Source organism: Triticum aestivum, chromosome 2D (genome assembly GCF_018294505.1).
Source record: "Triticum aestivum cultivar Chinese Spring chromosome 2D, IWGSC CS RefSeq v2.1, whole genome shotgun sequence".
Taxonomy (NCBI): Eukaryota; Viridiplantae; Streptophyta; class Magnoliopsida; order Poales; family Poaceae; genus Triticum; species Triticum aestivum.
The window spans coordinates 605,707,575-605,720,036 of NC_057799.1; the positions used below are offsets into that span (position 1 = coordinate 605,707,575).

Genomic DNA, 12,462 nt, shown 5'->3' on the forward strand with positions numbered 1-12,462 from the left:
ACTATGAATTGTAACATGTATTTAGAGGTAACAGAGCACAGGCTCATCGGGGACGTAGTCCACCTTAGGCTTTTGTGCTACCGGTGCGCCCACGGTTCAAAACTCATGCAATATTTTATAAAAACTTCTAAAAATAATTGAGTACACAGAGACAAGATACATGGACTTTATCTTGGTGCATGTATGCGTGTTTACTGTACTGGATACATAAAACTGCAACTATATACTCTTTTGTATCATCTAGCAACCCAAGTTGAACCCATACACGTACACATACAAAAACTAGATATGTATCAGGATAATCATGCAATGTGAAAAAGAGAAGCAATATGTTGATTTTGAGAGTGAATCTCCACGGTTGAGACTTTTGCATAACTACAGAGTACTACTACTGCTACTACATGTTCCAACGGGACAAGATCCATGTACTGCTACAGAAGCTTCTATAAGACTATGACTGAAGGTTCGCACTGTATATGAATAATCGAAGTCAATTTCCTCGGGATTCCCAAAATGAGTAGGGTATTCAGGACACTCCATTGGAGTCAAGGGAAGGTAGAGGTGGCGCTAAGCATGCCGCAAGTACCTGTGCCGTCCATCTCCAAGCGGGGTCGGCTCGTCTGACAGACGGCCATAATCGGTCGCTAATGAACATTTCAGTAAAACTAGGTTCAGTATAATTGTTGGCGGTAAGCTTCATCTAGAATTGGGTTCTGCTAGTATGTTCAGCAATGCAGTTGTGCATTGCGATTCTTTTTTGTTTTTTGTAGTGCAGACTTCTACGCTTGAAGACAATGAAGCCCATTGCTCCGATGTTAGCACTCCCTTTTGTCGCTGAGAAGTAGGAGTAGGTCTTGAAAGCTCATGGCTGGTACTGCAGAAAAACCAGTGTGACTTGCCTTCCCTGTTTTGTTTGTTCAATATGAACGCACTTGTGCCTTTTTTTTAGAGCAAAAGGGCAACACGCCCCAGCTCCATTCCATTACGAAATGAAACACAAAGTTGAGTTCTTACAAAGGTAGCACGCGGAGGAACAGCAGACACTTGTGCCTTTTCAGTTCAATGTCTGAACCTGCAACATAGGCGCGCGATGCCTGTTTCTGTTTGTTCAGCATGCACTTCCGGTTGTATGATGCGGGGGTACGTATACGTTCTGCGAGTACAACCCCTCCTGCCTGGGCCGGCCCACTTACACCTTTTTCTCTTCTATTAAAGTTCAAAAATAGAAGCACACACCACAACAAGCTTCGAACTCAAGACCTCTACCATAATACAAACCGTGGTGACCAACACGCCACCTTACCTCCTGTTGCTGTTACTATTATGACACTGCTCTTACTTAAAAAACGGGCAGCCCATCAGATTAGCAGAGTGCCGTAGGTCAGAAGCACTGTAGCCATCCAATACTTTTTTTTTCGCGTGAGCTATCCAATACTTTAATATGGCCATGCATGATTTGTTCGTTTGGATCGTTAATTAATTGTCCCGGTTGAAATTGGTTCCCATAAATCACGCCAAATATCATTAATTATAAAAAGATCTATAGTTGTGACTTTTTATTTGCGGGAATAGTTGGTTGTGACTTGCTTCACACAAACAAATATAAGATCATAATTATTATTCGAGATGCATTTTGTGCAGCCCAACATGCTTGGGTGGCATGGAAGAATTATTCTTTATCAGTAGAAGCATCATTTTTATGGTGTGATGAGAGCATATATATTCCATATTTATCGACCGTATTGATAGAAATATTTTCCGCATCAATAGAAGCATTATTTCTATGCTATGGTAGCATTCCAATGATTTGTAAATATATTTTGATGTAGCAAAAACAATATTTTTGTTTAATGGAAACATTTCATTTTTGCAAAAAAAAATTGTACGGAGGAAAAACAAGAATATAAACGTGCACCAATTTAAATAAGTTTTGCATTTTTTAGAGTGTTCATGGTGACAAAAGGCCGATAAATGGCCGGACGTGTCGCAACATGGATACGGCGTCGGAAATCGTTCAAACATGGCATGGATTCCTATCATGGGCATGCCCACCTTCTTGCAACAGTTCAGTTTGGTTCAAGGATGTCCAAAACTAGACCATGTTCAACGAAGGGTTTTCGGGTAGGATAAAAAGAAGGAGAAGAAAAGCAGACCGAGAAGAAGAAACAAAGAAAACCAGACTGAGAAGATAAAAAGAAGAATAAATAAATTAAAACTTATAAAACCAAAGAAAAAAGGGCCAAAATAAAAATAAAAAAGAGAGAAGAAAACCAGACTAAGAAGATGCACAACAAGAAGAATAAAAGAAGTAACTAGGCATAACAAGTGAGCTGCCCTAGTTGGTTATAGCGGGTGGAAGTAATCAAGTGGTTCGGAGTTTGAATCCTACTTAATGCACCTATTTTTTGAAGGTTAAAACAAGAAGAAAAATCAATGGGCCAGGCCCAAGACGGAGTGGTGTGCGCGCCAGTTTGTGTGACGGTACTCCATCTATAACAGGAGCTTGTGCCAGGGACTGGCATGATGGGCCTGCCCATGTAGATGCAAGATCGATCGCATTTTATTTTCCCCTGGGTTTGCTTGATCGTATTTAAAAAAACAAAAAATGTAAAAAAATAAAAAGAAGTCGTGAATTCAAAAATGTTCACAGATTATAAAAAACCGTGAATTTTAAAAAATGAGTTCATGGATTTTTTAAAAATATCCACATTTGAGAACAGTAAAATGATTTGAGAAAAATTCATCAAATTTCAAAAAAATTCATCGGATTGAATAAAATAATTCATCAATTTTGGGGAAAATTTCATCAATTTGAAGGAAAAATTCACGAATTTGAAAAAAAAATCATCAAATGAGGAAGAAAAAAAACAGAAAACAAAAAAGGAAAAAGGGAAAATAAAAAAGGAAAAATAAAAAAAAAGAAAAATGGAAAAAAGGAAAGAGATAAAAGAAAAAAGAAAAAGGAAAACAAAACAAAACAAAGGAAAAGGGAAAAAGGAACAAATAAAAGATGGAAAGGTGGTAAAATACCATATCTGATTGGGTGGTGGGGTGGTTTCACCACGGTACCTCAAACCTTGAGGTCGCTGGCTCGATCCATTGTGAGCTAGCCTATTTTGCGGTTTCAAAATCAATAAGAAAAAGGTAGATGGGCCGGCCCAGCAGTGAGGGTGTGTGTACGCCTGTTAGTAAAATACAGTGTATAGTGAAAATATTTACCTAAAAGAAAAATGTATAAGAAAGTATGACCATCATGCCCTCTATTATGAAAAGGTATGGGCTAATCTGAACCGGCATTGTGTTTAAGGGGGGTGTACCGAAGCAGAAGTGGCGAAGAAAAGGGCCACGCCCCTGTTCCATTTCATATTACAAACGAAACATTTTAGTGCCGATTACAGGTAAACGCACACGATGAGCAGCAGACGTACTGTCACAGTTGCCACATAACTAAACACAAACTAGATAAATTGAAGCCACATAAGGATGTCGCTGCAGGTTTGGCGGCTTCAGAGCGTGTCTCCCCGCCCCAGTCAGGATTTGGCAACAGCAGAAGAGGGGGTCTTCTCGCTATCATCTCTCTTTCAAGGCCCACGCCAGCTTGTCCCTGACATGACCTGAGGAAAGGCAGTCCCACGTAGATAGATTCAACGTGGTTTTCCTCCAGATAGCCTGCAAACCAGGCCAACAAACAGAATTGAAAACCATGTCATTGCGAGTTTTTCAGGGAGCCCATAGACCAGCTGCATGAATGACGTTAACCACAGCAAATCCATCTCCTCTGTGCCAGTAGGATGAGATGGACATCATATTAATATCACCTCTAATTCCTGTCAGTCTACAGATAGCTTTCCAGAACTCGGTAGCAACAACACAATCAAAAAATAAATGGAAACAAGATTCTAGCTCAGAGCAAAAAACACAAGTAGGGTCTCCCACTTCTTGTCTCTTACTCAAATTGTCCCTAGTTAGCAATTTATTATTGACTAATAACCATAGGAAGATCTGAATCCTAGGGGAATCTTGATAGTCCAAACAACAGTGAAGCCAACTGGCAGCACCCCTCTAAAATTAACAAATTTATAGAAAGATTTTACAGTGTAAACCCTTTGGAATTCATATTCCAGACCAGGGAATCTTCTTGATCCTTGAACTGGATAGAGTTAACAATTTCTAGTAGCTCAAACCATAAGGTCATAAGCTCCTGGGTGAAACATCTCCTAAAAATTAGCTTAAGGGTGCTTCCATCCGAGATCTTGTCAATAGTTATATTGTGCTCATTAGCTAAGACATAAATGTCCCAATACTGGGTAGCTAAGGTAGCATTACCAAACCAGTGATCCTCCCAGAATCTCACCCTCTTACGATTACCAATATTCCAGGAAAATCCAACTTTTGCAGCTTGAGCTGCCCAACAAAACCCTTTACAGAAAGGAGAAGCCCCAGTAGCAGAGTATGCAAAAATGTTGCTACTCTGAGGATTATATTTGGAGTCAATAATGTTCTTCCAAATTTTGCCCTCAGAATTATAATATCTACTCACCCAAGAAGCTAGGAGGGCCAAATTCATATCATCAATATCAATGATGCCAAAAACCCCAAACTATTTCCTCATGGTAATGGAGCTTCAAGCAGTCAGGTGATATTTGTGATGGCCCTCATAATCATCCCAGAAGCAGAAGCAATGAACTAACTGAGAATTGATGAGTTTAATAGCCCACTTTGGAAATTTAATGAAACCCATAAGATAAGTGGGGATACTAGCTAAGCATGCTTGTACTAGGATTAGTTTTTTGCCAAAGGATAGAAGCCTCCCTCTCCACCCAGCAGCTCATGGGATTATTCCTTTGCCTTTTGTTTCTGGCTCGAGAAGGTAGTTCATTGTTTAGTACCTGTAAATTTGTTTTTTTTTGCGGTGCAGTTTTGTGGTTGGTTTAATGATTTTCTCATCTCGCTGTTTTGCGACCAAACTTGCAGCTCCGTTGAACGAGTTTTTTTTTTCTTCTTTTTTTGAGGGAATCTCGTTGGATAAGCTAGGCAAAAGCCCACTCATGACTATAAGCCCAGACATTCATTCCAGCCCATTGCCCACGTCTGCCTCTCTCGTCGTCCAGGTCGTCCTTGCCAGATATTGTACTTCTTGAGCTCGAAGCCGCCGCCGCCGCCGCCGCATGCCTGAATCCCAATCCCTAATTCCTTCCGAGCTCCGACTGCTCCCGGCTCCACTCCGGAGCTGCCGCGCCCACCTTGCCAGCATGCTCCCGCACCTCCAGCGACTGGCGCCCCTGCAGTGCACCTTCTGCTCCAGCGCGGCAGCGCCTGGCAAGCTCTTCCACGCCGGCGCCGGTGGAGCTGCTACACGAGGCACGGAGGCGCAAGCGAGAGTACTGGGAAAGCGTGCGTGGACTTCGTTCGGAGAGGTGGTCGGTTCACGCTGCTCCTGCTCGAGCAAGGTACTGAACACTGTAATTCTTGGCTTGGTGTGTTCCGTTCATCCGTAATCTGTAGAATTTATGCTTTATTTATGTTGAATGAATGAAAAAAATTGGCGCTTATTAATTTTTATTGTAATTGTAATTGGACACGATGAAGAATGGGACAGTCTCTTTTACGGAAATATGAGTCTAAAAGCAAACATGACTGCATCTTTTCATTAGTTTTTCTTCGTTGGTCATAATTTTGTAAAGAAAATATATAGCAGGTTTTTTGTCTTCACACATATCTAAGGATTGCAGCTTAGCTGGTAGAATCATGAACCCAACGTTTAATTTGGAAACGTGCAGAGTATATATGCCAATTTTTATTTTTATTTGGAAAAGTGCAGGGTATATATGCCAATAACATGTAGGACAAGTGATTGATCACAATTTACAAACTAGCAGTGAAAGCCTTTTTCAGGATAGTAGTTCTCTGAGATAACTTTATCGTCAAAATTTATTTATCGTTCTCTGGGATAACCAGTTGAAAGGGGGTATTGAAAATATATGACATTTGAATGCAACTGTGACCTAGCAACTTTCACTCACTATGATGTGTGAGGTTCTTTGTCAGCAACTAGGACTGTCCAATCTCCTCAATCCGCTGCACGACATCAGACATTGTAGGCCTCGAGTCAACATCTTGACTGCAACACTTTAGCCCGAGCTGCATAAGTCGCACCATGCACTCCTCTTTCCCATCCTTCTGCCCCCGTGCTAGGAGCTCCACGTCGAATACCTCCGCCGTCCACTCCTCAGGTATAATGGAACACACCCACCGTGGCAAATCTACTCCCCCGCCGTTCTGAAATCTCTTCTCCAGTGGAGACTTGTGGGTGAGAAGCTCCAGCAGTAGGATGCCGAAGCTGTACATGTCAGATTCCTGGGAGACCCACCTATTGCGGGTGACCTCAGGTGCACGGTAGCCGGGGGCATTGGAATACATGCCAAGTGTTATCAGGCCATGCTCCGACACACATGCGTCGTGGGTACCGGTGAGCAGGATGTTAGAAGACTTGATGTTGCCATGGCAGCTCGTTGGTCCAGCTAAGTGGATAGCCTGCACACCATGCGCAGCAGCTAGTGAGATAGCCAACCGCTGCTCCCAGTCCAGTGGAGCTGGGCCAGAACCTCGGTCACCTTCATTCACACATCATGAATTAGTGATGCCTCAAAAGCATTAGAAATTGTAAAGGAAAGCACATGCTAGCATTGTTCAGTATAGACATTACCGTGGAGCACTTTTGCTAGGCTACCCATGGGGATGACATTATACACCAGCAACTTCTCATCCTTGTCACAGTAATACCACAGCAGTGGCACTATGTGTTTGTTCTGGATAGCGCCAAGCAGTGTGACAAGCCGCTCAAAGATCGCCTCCCCTAAGTCCACATCTTTCAGCCTCTTGACCACCAGCTCATATCCACTATAAAATGTCGCTTTGTATGTTAGCCCTACTGTACCCTTGCCCAGCACTTCAGTTGATGCCCGCAGCAACTCGTCCAGCTCAAAAACTTGGCCTTTCACTGTTGGCCAAATGATAAAATTTCCCACATTTCGGGTACTGCTGCTGCTTTCTAGTGGTTGTATTTTTTTTATGAATGTCTAGTTGCTGTGTTTCGGCTGAAGCTAGTTTATCTTCCCTTCCCCAAGAAAATAGTGCTAGTCTTTCTTGTACCTGGTGTGGAGCTTTTCTAAGTTTGCGAAGATGTTCTGCAACCTCTAACATCTCAGGGCGTTTGTCCTGTTCCATACTCAAGCATTTACCTGCCAACTTGGCAATCTCATCGATAGTCTTCATGTTGCTCGATGTTGCAATTGTAAAATCAAACATTTCCCTCACCCTCCTAAACTCTTTTGAAAGAGATCGAATAAAACTTTCCACCAAGCCAATCTCCCCATCCTCTGTTCTTGCTTTTTTTCTGGTTATCAGTTCCAGGAGCACAACTCCAAAACTATAAACATCACTCTTTGCTGTGAGGCGACCATTCTGAGCAAACAGAGGGTCCATGTAGCCTATACTTCCTATCACATTTAGAGTATATAGAGTCTTTTCAGTGTTGACTAGTCTTGATATTCCAAAGTCTGATATTTTTGCTCTGAGTTCATCATCCAGAAGTATATTAGCAGGCTTGATATCACCATGAATGACCTGGGTATACATTTGTGAGTGCATATAGGCCAATGCTTCAGCGCATTCAATGGCAATTCTTAGCCTTATATCCAAAGCGATAGGAATATTATCATGGTGAAGAATGTTACTCAGATTTCCTTTAGGAATATACTCCGTGACCACCATTTGGGCATTTTCATCTGCACAGTAGCCGACTAATCTGACTACATTCTTGTGATTGATTTCACGGTGGACGATCAACTCTTTGGCAAAACTTTCTCTTACATTGTAGATAAACCTCTTGACAGCAATCATACTTTTGTCCTCAAGGACTCCTTGATAAACTTCTCCAAAGGCACCTCTACCAAGTAAAGTCTTATAGTTGTCAGTAAATCTTTTTATCTCATCTTCTGTAAAACATTTCACATTATGATTGCTACGTGCTATCCATTTCGATCTGTGCTCTTCATGGATAAGTTGTGTTACTATATTTTCTGGATGATCCATCTTTGGAAGTAGTAGGGAACTTATTCAACGTTGGAAGATAATTTGACCTAGAAACAGTTTTGGTAGTGGTAAAAGTCAAATTTAATACAACATATAAATGAGGTAACAAATAAACAAAGTACGGAAACGTGCTTAATTTCCTTGGATTAATCATCAATGAAGCGGGGCAATGGGCAACATACAAAGATACCATTTAGAAACAAACATCTCCTTGAGCTGCCAGAGATACCCAATCTATATTGCTATAATACTTTTTTAGATATTCACACAACACTGAAGATAATCGTTTCGTGTTTGTTCATGGAGTACATCGCTGAGTAAGTACTACTACGTGCTAGGGAGTATAATTAATATTTATTGTTCAGTTCTGATCTGGATTTTGAATAGTAGCAGCTTCATGGTACGATCTGAGTAATTCTACATAATTGCTTCCTTACAGGGGAAATGAAATGTTTTGAACATGAAGAAAACAGGTTGGAATCGGCTAAACAAAGAAGTGAAGAATTTATGATACATAGTCCTAATATCTCTGGAAAAAGCCCAGACAGAAGTCTAAGAAATGTGGTGAAGACACGGAGGTGGGCAAGGTTGAACCAAACATACCAGTTGAGAATGGAGGCCGTAACATAGCACAATCAATGGAGCCTTCTTTTGTTAGTGGTCGCGTAGATCGCCATGGAATGGATCTAGAAGAAAGAACAGATTGAGTGTAGCTAATGTAACCTTATTACTCTATTCATGGATTGCCATCACCGATGGTCAACTCTCAGAACACGAACGGGGTGGCCTTATCTGTGGTGGTTGGGATGCTTAATGACAACTGGTACCAAATTAAATAAAGGTGATCATGTCAAACAAGCTATGTAAGAGCGTCCCAGTCCAAAGATCGCAACGGTAAGAGCATCTCCAGCCGTTGGCCTCCCGGGCGGCGATTTTACGCGCCCCATGGGGCGAGCCAGCGCTAAAATCGGTGTGGGCCCCAGGGTCGCCCTGAGATGTGGGTTTTTTATTTAGAAAAGACCAAATTCGGCAAAGTTCGGCAAAGTTTGGCTAAATTCGGCAAACTTGACATAATTTTGGACATTCTCCAAATAAAGCAGTTACTTCGTTGACGACAAGAACCCCATTTCCACTAGCCGTTCGACGTTACATAAGTTATTTAAAAAAAAAACAACTAAGGGGCGAAGAAGTCGCTGAGCGTGGCGAAGTCACCTACGTCGTCGTCAGCCTTCTCCTTCTTGATGGCGCGGCCGCCCCCCTGCCCGGCGTCTCCATGGCGAACTGGTGGCGGCGGCACGTCGTCGTCGTCGCTGTCGTCGAGGACGACCACGCCTCCCTCGTCCCGGCCACAGCGCCGAGCTTCGAAGCGCTCGATGGCGAGGATCTGGCGCTGCAGCTCCGTCTGCGCCCAGTCGTCGCGCACCCACCTCAGGGCCGCTGCGTCGTCGAGCTCCTCCTTCTTGACGCCGCCGGCGAGCCCCGGCTCCGTCTTGACGGCGGCGAGCCCCGGCTTCGTCTTTGGCTTGACGTAGCGCGGAGGAGCTGAGGAGGGGGCGCGCCTGCCCCCCTCGTTGATGACGATGCCGGCACTGTGGGTGCGCCGGCCGAGCGGCGTCTCCGCGGCGGGCTTGGCCTTGACGCCGAACAGCGCCGGCGAGCCGGAAGAGTGGGAGGAGGAGCGGGAGGACGACTGAGAGGAGGAAGAGGAGGAGGAGCCGAACCTCCTGGGCGCCCATGGCCCGGCGCTCCGGAGGGGGGGGGGGGGCGGCGACGGCCGCCGCGTATGCCAGCGGCGAGTCATTGCCGCCCTCGAGGTACGCCAACACCTCGTGGAGTGTGCGGCCGGGGACGCCCCACTAGACGCGGCGACCGTCATTGTTCTTGATGCCGCCCACCACCGGCGCCCCTTTCGTGGATGCCAGCCGCTGCGCCTGCCGGCGCTGGAAGTACTCCGTCCACGCCTCGTGGTTGTCGGCGGCGTACTGGGGGAGGGCGCGCTGCTCATCCGTCAGGGACGAACGCACGCGGTCGACCTCGGCGGCGAAGATGCCGGGGCGAGCATCGACGTCGGGCACCGGGGGGGGGGGGGTGGGGACGCCCCCGTTGCTGAGCCTCCACCCCATCGGCCCGGCGCGCAGGTCCGGCGGCGCCGGGATGTTGGCCTCGAATAGGAGCCACGCCTACCACTCCTGGAGCGAGCGGCGGCCGAAGCCGTTGGCCGCCGCGGAGTCGCCGGGGAAGCGTTTGGCCATCGGGAAGGGAAGGGGAGGAAAAGGAGATAGGCTCGGCGGCGGATGGGAGAGAGGCAGAGATCAGCGGCGGGTTTTGGCTCGGGCTGGTGTGGCCGGCGGCGAGGGGGAGCTGCTGGGTTTATAGCCCGCGCCGTGTGTACGCGTGGCGGGAAAGGAGACGTCGCCGCGCCGCCCGTGACGCGCCGCCCGTGAGGAATCAATGGCAAGGCTAACCGGCGGCAGCCTTGCCATTGATTCCCCGCTGGAAACCGAGACGTTCTGGGGAAAGACGAGGCGTCGTGTCGCTGACGCGGCTGGCCCGCGGCTTTTTCGCGCCAAAACCGCTCGCCCCGACGCCCTCGGGTGCCCCCAGCACGCCGGGTTCGGTCTGGGTTTGCCGGCGCCAGTTTCGGCCCAAACCGACGAAAACAGGCTCCTGGGACGCGACTGGGCCGATTTTTTGGCGCCGGCGCGGAAAAAACGTCTGGGGAGGGCTTGTTGGGGGCGCGGCTGGAGATGCTCTAAAAAACAAATTAGATACCATGATATATCTGGACTTTGACTTTGAGACAACTAGTACGGTGCCGAAAGTAGGGCCCGTGTGTCATTCCAACACTGACAAAGATACACTACTGACCTAGTTTTTGGCTCGCCGGTCGTAATACTCCACACCAGTGGCGGGCTAGACCAGGAAGACTGGGGGGGGGGCAAAGAGAAAAGACAGTGGAAAACATCTCTATTTTTTAATCTAAATCTCTCTATAAAAAAGTTCTTCACTAAATTTGCCAAGGTTAAAAGTATGATGCAAAATGGAGGTTACTAACATAGGTGTTCTAAGAACTTTGGTGGGCAACTTAAACTTATCCACAAATCCCCTTGATATGTATGAATGCGATGCACCAGTATCGAAAAGAACGATTGCAGTAAATGACTTAACCAAAAACTTACCTATTACTGCATCAGGCTGTGCTTCAACCTCCTCCACGTTAACGTGGTTCACCTGTCCCCTGTTGAAAGGGTTCGGCTTCTTCCCCGAGCTTCCATTGCCATTTCCATTCTTAGCTTCCGGACAATCAGTGGCATAATGTCCAGTCTTCTGGCACTTGAAACAAGTAACGTGGCTTAGATCCCTCTTGGCTGGGGTTGATGGGTTGGTACGGTTCTGTCCGTTGCTTCCTCCGTTCCCATTGCCATTCTTGGGGCCACTATGATTGTGCGAGCTCCCTCCATTGTGATTGTGACCTCCATGGTTATGCTGAAGGTGTCCTCCCGAGTTCGAGGTAAAACGAGGCTTCTGAGGAGCTCCTGTACTGTACTTTCCTTGTCCATACTTCCTCTTACGGTTCTCAATCTGCCGCTGCTTCCCTTCAATCATGAGAGCTCTGTCTACCAACTCCTGGTAGTTGTTAAAAGTTGCCACCATCAACTGCATGCTCAGCTCAGCATTCTGTCCTTCCAGAAACTTCTCCTGCTTAGCTGCATCCGTAGCAACGTCATCTGGGGCATAACGTGCTAACTTACTAAAATCCTCCACGTACTGGCCAACGGTACGTCCTCCTTGGCGTAAGTTGCGAAACTCACGCTTCTTCTGGCCATAGCTCCTGCTGAAACATGGGCAGTACGGAAAGCTTGTTGAAACCGGTCCCATGTGACAGTGTCAATGGGGTGAGTGGCTGTGTAATTCTCCCATCATGATGCTACGGGTCCATCAAGCCGATGTGTGGCAAAACGCACTCTCTCCGCATCTGTGCATCCTGTAGTGGTCAGCTCCCTACCAACCTTGCGGAGCCAATCATCTGCCACAATCGGCTCGGTGCTACTGGAGAACACCGACGGATTCAGCCTAAGAAAACGGGCTAAGTGATCAACAGGTGGTGGGGATGGTGGGTTGTTGTTGTTGCCTTGGTTCTGAACTAGCACTTGCATCAGGGCATTCTGCTACTGAATCAACTGAGTGATCTCCGGTGGGAAAACAAATCCGGTGTCGCGTCTCGGAGGCATCTGATGGGTTTTAGAAAAGATGAGAAAATAGAATAGAATGAGGTCTAGAGGGAAAACACTACCCATATGCACATGAGACAAACACAAACATATCACTCCAATCAATTTAAACAAGGCATACAATGATCTAACTATC

At 46.0% G+C, this 12,462-nt stretch overlaps 1 pseudogene; it reads right to left on the reverse strand.

Annotated features, from left to right (window-relative positions):
* Positions 1-5,915: 5,915 nt before the first annotated feature.
* On the reverse strand, positions 5,916-9,221 carry LOC123056033 (pollen receptor-like kinase 3; annotated as a pseudogene).
* Between the last annotated feature and the right edge of the window lie 3,241 nt (positions 9,222-12,462).